Source organism: Lolium rigidum, chromosome 3 (assembly GCF_022539505.1).
Source record: "Lolium rigidum isolate FL_2022 chromosome 3, APGP_CSIRO_Lrig_0.1, whole genome shotgun sequence".
NCBI classification, from domain to species: Eukaryota; Viridiplantae; Streptophyta; class Magnoliopsida; order Poales; family Poaceae; genus Lolium; species Lolium rigidum.
In genome coordinates this window covers 120,558,704-120,568,197 of record NC_061510.1, presented here as the reverse complement: position 1 = coordinate 120,568,197, position 9,494 = coordinate 120,558,704, and positions in this window count along the sequence as shown.

Below are 9,494 nucleotides of genomic sequence, written 5' to 3'. Positions count from 1 at the left end.
GGCAATTGACAAATAGAGAGGGCATGACCATGCACATACATGATATGATGAGTATTGTGAGATTTAATTGGGCATTACGACAAAGTACATAGATCGCTATCCGAGCATGCATCTATGCCTAAAAAGTCCACCTTCGAGGTTATCATCCGAACTCCTTCTAGTATTAAGTTGCAAACAACGAGACAATTGCATTAAGTATGGTGCGTAATGTAATCAATAACTACATCCTCGGACATAGCATCAATGTTTTATCCCTAGTGGCAACAGCACATCCACAACCTTAGAACTTTACTGTCACTATCCCAGATTTAATGGAGGCATGAACCCACTATCGAGCATAAATACTCCCTCTTGGAGTTAAGAGCAAAAACTTGGCAGAGCCTCTACTAATAACGGAGAGCATGCAAGATCATAAACAACACATAGGTAATAGATTGATAATCAACATAACATAGTATTCTCTATCCATCGGATCCCGACAAACACAACATATAGCATTACGGATAGATGATCTTGATCATGTTAGGCAGCTCACAAGATCCGACAATGAAGCACATAAGGAGAAGACGACCATCTAGCTACTGCTATGGACCCATAGTCCAGGGGTGAACTACTCACTCATCACTCCGGAGGCGACCATGGCGGTGAAGAGTCCTCCGGGAGATGATTCCCCTCTCCGGCAGGGTGCCGGAGGCGATCTCCTGAATCCCCCGAGATGGGATTGACGGTGGCGGCGTCTCTGGAAGGTTTTTCGTATCGTGGCTCTCGGTACTGGGGGTTTCGCGACGAAGACTATATGTAGGCGGAAGGGCAGGTCAAGAGGCGACGCGAGGGGCCCACACAACAGGGCCGCGCGGCCAGGAGGTGGGCCGCGCCGCCCTGGCGTGTCGCCGCCTCGTCGCCTCACTTCGTTTCCCTTTCGGTCTTCCGGAAGCTTCGTGGAAAAATAGGCCCATGGGCGTTGATTTCGTCCAATTCCGAGAATATTTCCTTACTAGGATTTACGAAACCAAAAACAGCGAGAAAACGACAGAACGGCTCTTCGGCATCTCGTTAATAGGTTAGTGCTGGAAAATGCATAAATATGACATAAAGTATGCATAAAACATGTAGATATCATCAATAATGTGGCATGGAACATAAGAAATTATCGATACGTCGGAGACGTATCAGCATCCCCAAGCTTAGTTCCTGCTCGTCCCGAGCAGGTAAACGATAACAATGATAATTTCTGGAGTGACATGCCGTCATAACCTTGATCATACTATTGTAAGCATATGTAATGAATGCATCGATCAAAACAATGGTAATGACATGAGTAAACAAATGAATCATAAAGCAAAGACTTTTCATGAATAGTACTTTCAAGACAAGCATCAATAAGTCTTGCATAAGAGTTAACTCATAAAGCAATAAATCAAAGTAAAGGTATTGAAGCAACACAAAGGAAGATTAAGTTTCAGCGGTTGCTTTCAACTTATAACATGTATATCTCATGGATATTGTCAATGTAAAGTAATATAACAAGTGCAATATGCAAGTATGTAGGAATCAATGCACAGTTCACACAAGTGTTTGCTTCTTGAGGTGGAGAGAAATAGGTGAAGCTGACTCAACATAAAAGTAAAAGAAAGGCCCTTCGCGAGAGGAAGCATTGATTGCTATATTTGTGCTAGAGCTTTGGTTTTGAAAACAAGAAACAATTTTGTCAACGGTAGTAATAAAGCATATGTGTTATGTAAATTATATCTTACAAGTTGCAAGCCTCATGCATAGTATACTAATAGTGCCCGCACCTTGTCCTAATTAGCTCGGATTACGGGATTATCGCAATACACATGTTTTAACCAAGTGTCACAAAGGGGTACCTCTATGCCGCCTGTACAAAGGTCTAAGGAGAAAGCTCGCATTTGGATTTCTCGCTTTTGATTATTCTCAACTTAGACATCCATACCGGGACAACATAGACAACGAGATAATGGACTCCTCTTTAATGCATAAGCATGTAGCAACAATTAATGTTCTCATATGAGAGTGAGGATATATGTCCAAAACTGAAACTTCCACCATGATTCATGGCTTTAGTTAGCGGCCCAATGTTCTTCTCTAACATTATGCATGCTCTAACCATTAAATGAGTGGTAAATCTCCCTTACTTCAGACAAGACGGACATGCATAGAAACTCACATGATATTCAACAAAGAGTAGTTGATGGCGTCCCCAGGAACATGGTTATCGCACAACAAGCAACTTAATAAGAGATAAAGTGCATAAGTACATATTCAATACCACAATAGTTTTTAAGCTATTTGTCCCATGAGCTATATATTGCAAAGGTAAAGGATAGAAATTTTAAAGGTAGCACTCAAGCAATTTACTTTGAAATGGCGGAGAAATACCATGTAGTAGGTAGGTATGGTGGACACAAATGGCATAGTGGTTGGCTCAAGGATTTTGGATGCATGAGAAGTATTCCCTCTCGATACAAGGTTTAGGCTAGCAAGGTTATTTGAAACAAACACAAGGATGAACCGGTGCAGCAAAACTCACATAAAAGACACATTGTAAACATTATAAGACTCTACACCGTCTTCCTTGTTGTTCAAACTCAATACTAGAAATTATCTAGACTTTAGAGAGACCAAATATGCAAACCAAATTTTAGCAAGCTCTATGTATTTCTTCATTAATGGGTGCAAAGTATATGATGCAAGAGCTTAAACATGAGCACAACAATTTCCAAGTATCAAATTATTCAAGACATTTTGGAATTACTACATGTAGCATTTCCCGATTCCAACCATATAACAATTTAACGAAGAAGATTCAACCTTCGCCATGAATACTATGAGTAAAGCCTAAGGACATATTTGTCCATATGCAACAGAGGCGCATGTCTCTCTCCCACACAATGAATGCTAGGATCCATTTTATTCAAACATAAACAAAAACAAACCGACGCTCCAAGCAAAGCACATAAGATGTGATGGAATAAAAATATAGTTTCAGGGAGGAACCTGATAATGTTGTCGATGAAGAAGGGGATGCCTTGGGAATCCCCAAGCTTAGACGCTTGAGTCTTCTTAAAATATGCAGGGGTGAACCACTGGGGCACCCCCAAGCTTAGAGCTTTCACTCTCCTTGATCATATTGTATCATCCTCCTCTCTTGATCCTTGAAAACTTCCTCCACACCAAACTCGAAACAACTCATTAGAGGGTTAGTGCATAATAAAAATTCACATGTTCAGAGGTGACATAATCATTCTTAACACTTCTGGACATTGCACAAAGCTACTGGACATTAATGGAACAAAGAAATTCATCCATGATAGCAAAAGAGGCAATGCGAAATAAAAGGCAGAATCTGTCAAAACAGAACAGTCCGTAAAGACGGATTTTATTGAGGCACCAGACTTGCTCAAATGAAAATGTCCAAATTGAATGAAAGTTGCGTACATATCTGAGGATCACGCACGTAAATTGGCATAATTTTCTGAGCTATCTACAGAGAGGCAGGTCGAAATTCGTGACAGCAAAGAAATCTGTTTCTGCGCAGTAATCCAAATCTAGTATGAACCTTACTATCAAAGACTTTACTTGGCACAACAATGCACAAAACTAAGTTAAGGAGAGGTTTCTACAGTAGTAAACAACTTCCAAGACTCAAATATAAAATAAAAATACTGTAGTAAAAACATGGGTTGTCTCCCATAAGCGCTTTTCTTTAACGCCTTTCAGCTAGGCGCGAAAGTGTATATCAAGTGTTATCAAGAGATGATGCATCGACAGCGGGGTTTGGAGTTTTCTCAACCATGCATAGTATTTTGGATACATAGGTTTCAGCGGCTCCCTTTTCATTAGTCTTGGGCTTGCTACTCTCATCAAACAAATTTTCAGGAACAAGCCAAGCATAATTATCATCTAGAGCTTCATGCATCGCTAGGAGCTTACATGGTATTGGTGTTTTAATCTCCCCACCATCATTAACACTATTAGTGTACTTAATTCTATCCATATCCATTTTTTCAAGTGTTCTTTTAAAATCGGTGATCATACCAAGCCTCTCATGCTTACTAAAAACTTTTCTAGCTTCTTTAGCTATATCCGCAAATTTTCGCACTAAGACTTTTAGAACAAAATCTCTCTTCTCTCCCCGCTCCATATCAGAAAGTGTAAGAAACATGTGTTGTATCATGGGGTTGAGACTAATAAATCTAGCTTCCATCATGCGTACCAAACAAACAGAGGCATCTTCATAAGTAGGGACAGCTTTTGCAAGGGGTATATCTTTAAGATCTTCATGCATACTAACATGGGTGAAAAATTCTTCTATATTATCTCTTCCAATTATAGACCCTTGTCCCACAGGTATATCTTTTACAGTAAAATTAAAAGGAAACATGTTGAAATAAGTAAAGCAAATGCAAGTAACTAAATTTTTTGTGTTTTTGATATAGAGTGCAAGACAGTAAATAAAGTAAAGCTAGCAAATAATTTTTTTGTGTTTTGATATAATGCAGCAAACAAAGTAGTAAATAAAATAAAGCAAGACAAAAACAAAGTAAAGAGATTGGATTGTGGAGACTCCCCTTGCAGCGTGTCTTGATCTCCCCGGCAACGGCGCCAGAAAAAGTGCTTGATAGCGTGTAAGACACACGTCCGTTGGGAACCCCAAGAGGAAGGTGTGATGCGTACAGCAGCAAGTTTTCCCTCCAGAAAGAAACCAAGGTTTATCGAACCGAGGAGGAGCCAAGAAGCACGTCGAAGGTTGATGGCGGCGGGATGTAGTGCGGCGCAACACCAGGGATTCCGGCGCCAACGTGGAACCTGCACAACACAATCAAAGTACTTTGCCCCAACGAAACAGTGAGGTTGTCAATCTCACCGGCTTGCTGTAACAAAGGATTAGATGTATAGTGTGGATGATGATTGTTTGCAGAAAACGAGTAGAACAAGTATTGCGATAGATTGTATTCGATGTAAAAGAATGGACCGGGGTCCACGAGTTCACTAGAGGTGTCTCTCCCATAACATAAATAGCATGTTGGGTGAACAAATTACGGTCGGGCAATTGACAAATAGAGAGGGCATGACCATGCACATACATGATATGATGAGTATTGTGAGATTTAATTGGGCATTATGACAAAGTACATAGACCGCTATCCAGCATGCATCTATGCCTAAAAAGTCCACCTTCAGGTTATCATCCGAACCCCTTCCAGTATTAAGTTGCAAACAACAGACAATTGAATTAAGTATGGTGCGTAATGTAATCAATAACTACGTACATCCTCGGACATAGCATGAATGTTTTATCCCTAGTGGCAACAGCACATCCACAACCTTAGAACTTTCTGTCACTGTCCTAGATTTAATGGAGGCATGAACCCACTATCGAGCATAAATACTCCCTCTTGGAGTTAAGAGCAAAAACTTGGCCAGAGCCTCTACTAATAATGGAGAGCATGCAAGATCATAAACAACACATAGGTAATAGATTGATAATCAACATAACATAGTATTCTCTATCCATCGGATCCCGACAAACACAACATATAGCATTACAGATAGATGATCTTGATCATGTTAGGCAGCTCACAAGATCCGACAATGAAGCACATAAGGAGAAGATGACCATCTAGCTACTGCTATGGACCCATAGTCCAGGGGTGAACTACTCACTCATCACTCCGGAGGCGACCATGGCGGTGAAGAGTCCTCCGGGAGATGATTCCCCTCTCCGGCGGGGTGCCGGAGGCGATCTCCTGAATCCCCCGAGATGGGATTGGCGGCGGCGGCGTCTCTGGAAGGTTTTCCGTATCTTGGCTCTCGGTACTGGGGGTTTCGCGAGGAAGACTATATGTAGGCGGAAGGGCAGGTCAAGAGGCGACGCGAGGGGCCCACACAACAGGGCCGCGCGGCCAGGAGGTGGGCCGCGCCGCCCTGGCGTGTCGCCGCCTCGTCGCCTCACTTCGTTTCCCTTTCGGTCTTCTGGAAGCTTCGTGGAAAAATAGGCCCCTGGGCGTTGATTTCGTCCAATTCCGAGAATATTTCCTTACTAGGATTTCTGAAACCAAAAACAGCAGAAAACGGCAAGCGGCTCTTCGGCATCTCGTTAATAGGTTAGTGCCGGAAAATGCATAAATATGACATAAAGTATGCATAAAACATGTAGATATCATCAATAATGTGGCATGGAACATAAGTAATTATCGATACGTCGGAGACGTATCAAGATCCCATTATTAGTTGCATAAATTAACCGAACGACCGAACCCCAAATCTTAAACGAAATCAAGAAGGGATCAAAACAAAATGGAATAAAATCGACGGAAATATTAACCCAATACTCATCCATCTACAGATCCGTCTACACCAGCAAAAATAGGGTTCAAAAAGGAATGGGGAACAAAAAAGGGAGCAAACCGTAGTTACCTCGTTCCATGGGTCGTCCATGAAGGTGTCGTAGGGGTTCGGGGGCGCCTCGTACGACACCTCCTTATAGGGGTCCCATCCCACCGGGATCTTACTGCCACCGGCGGCAGCCTCCGATGCACCGGCGGCAGCCTCCGATGCACCGGCGGCGACGACCATTGAGGGGACGGCGTGGAAGAGGGAGGCGTCGCGCTTGGAGCCGACGGCGTCGTGGACGATGGGATTGGCATTCTCCTTGTCCATCTCGCCGGCAGAGGAGAGGGAGAGGGAGAGGGAGAGGGTTTTTTGCTTTAGAGAAGATGATGGGACGTGAGAGAGGCGGCGTTGCGTGAGCGAGTGAGAGTGACAGAGATAGTGCGAGGAGGCGTCTATAAAGGTGGGGGGTGGTTAATGCGACCCGCGTCCTACGCGTCCACCGTTGCACGTCTGCACGTCTTGGACTTCTGCAACGTGACACGCGTCCACGATTGCACGTCTTCGACTTCTGCACCGCGACCCGCCTCTACGCGTCAACAATTGCTCGTCTTCCATTTCTGCACCGCAACACGCGTCCTCGAGTCTAACCCTGGAAATTTAGATATACTCAGGTATACCCTCGAGTCATATACTAGCATTTTGTGTGTGCTTAGTTTTCCCCTTGAGTGCTAATACTGGCTAGTGCAATATACTCAGTTTTACCCTCAAGTGGCTGGTCATCAAAGAGTCAACAAATGGAATTAACTAGTTAAATGAGTTATTTAATGTGCAAAAAATTCCGAAAAAGAGTGGCACTTACTCATGGAGTCTTTACCACAAATTGCCACTTCTCAAATCATAGATAAATCAAGTTTTACCACAAATTGCCACTTCTCAAATCACCTAGTAGCTATGAAGATGCATGGTTTTCCACAATAAGCCCTACCCAAAACAGCTTTCCCCAAAACATACTTTGTCTGAATGAGGCCATAATTTTCACACTCATGTATATTTGTATTGCAAATAGTTTGAGGTAGGCCAAGATGGGTTTCATTGTACAAAACACACATTTTTTATTTTTTAAATCTCATATTTGAATCCCTTAGTCTGTTTACTACTCACTTGTCCTTGGTTTCTTGATACTACTCAGTTTTGCCCTCTTCCTTCACAAATTCTCACAGACGCCCAACATTACCCTGATTGGTCTAGCCCATGTCACGCGGATCGTGCCCGCCGACCATTGATCGTATGATTTAACAGGCAGGATAACCCCTATCTCTCTCTGGTCGGGGCCACCACCCTCTCTCTCTCTGTCGGCGGTTAGCTTCCACCCTCTATGTATGCTAAAGGGCGGTTACCCAGTACGCTAATGTTTGGTTTTCTGCATTATTTTTCATGAGCTAAATTATAAACTCTTTTAGGCATTATTTTTCACGCAAAAAATGATAAACCATCACCGATTTTTTTGTAGCCATTACTTTCACGCAAAAAGTGATACACCATCACCCATTTGTTGTAGCCATTACTTTTCACGCAAAAAATGATACACCATCACCAATTTGTTGTAGCCATTACTTTCCACGCAAAAAATGATAAACCATCACCGATTGCTTGTAGCCATTATTTTTCACGCAAAAAATGATACACCATCACCCATTTCTTGTAGCCATTACTTTCCACGCAAAAAATGATGAACAATCACAGATTTCTTGTAGCCATTACGGTAAAATGATAAAGTATCACGAATTACCATTTCTTTTAGGCATTACTTTTCACGGTAAAATGATAAACTATATGACGAAGTTCCATTTCCGTCAAGATAGTCCGCATTACTTTTTTGTTGAGATATATACCCCCAAAATGGTCATCTCCTCCTTAATTTATTGTGTAAACCCCCACAACGGTCACCTCCTCCTTAATTTATTGTGTAAACCCCTACAACGGTCATCTCTCCCTTATAAACACCCACAACGGCTATCCCTTATGTCAATAGGTTCTGCCTTTCTCTTCTTCGTTCACATACACTTGATCCATTGCCATGGCTTCCACGTCTCGGACGCGGACCGGAAGGGGAAAGGGAAGGGGCGGCCGGGGTGGTGGATCATCATCATTGCCACCACCACCGTCAACACTGCCATTGATCATAGAGGAGTTCTTCATCGTCGTCTATGAAGGCCCTTTGGTCAAGAAGGTACGTACGCATTCCCAAATATATGATGCATGTGATTAATTATGGGCATGTTCTAAAAAACCTTTAATTTCAAACGATCGGCGCTCGATCTCTTTGCAGGCACTCCCAAAAAAGTTTGCGGACTATCTTGACGGCTAGGAGCCAGCTAAGGTGTATCTGCGAGCAGCTGACTGTGGTCCTCGTCTCTGGACCTTGGAGGTCCTATTTGACGGTCAAGGCCGGATGTACCTCGACAAGGGCTGGGAGAATTTCGCCATCGTGCATGGTGTGGATTTCGGCCGCTTCGTACACTTCAAATATGAAGGCGATGATGTGCTCATAGTGAAGGTGTTCGACGGAACAATGTGCAGGAAGTACTACTACTCGGACGACGAAGATACTGACGATGAAAGCGGCGACGACGTGAAGCCATGCATCCATCCCCTTTAGATAAGGGGATTATGACCAAGAATATATATGTAGCTTCATATGCATCGATTTAGAGGTCTAGCTATTTTCCTATATATTATGCATTTAAAAAATTATATCGTAATTTCCACCATGATTCGAGCACCACAGCCTCCAAAGGATGCCGATATCGGCATGGTCAGAACGGCTATGCTCGCCGCCACTGCTAGGTCACCGTCGGGAAGCACCATGTTTAGCATAAGATTCACTTTAGATTAAGCTGCGAAAATAGTCACCTGCCATTGGCTGAGGTGGCCCCACAGAGCGGCTCTATATGATATTCTCTAAATAAATAGACGACCCCAACGGTCATTGGCTGCGAAGGCCCCACAGAGCGAGAATATATGATTTTCTCTAAATAAATAGATGACCCCACTGGTCATTGGCTGCGGCAGCCCCACAGAGCGGCAATATATGTCTTTTCCTGAAAAATAGACGACCCCACTGGTCATTGGCTGTG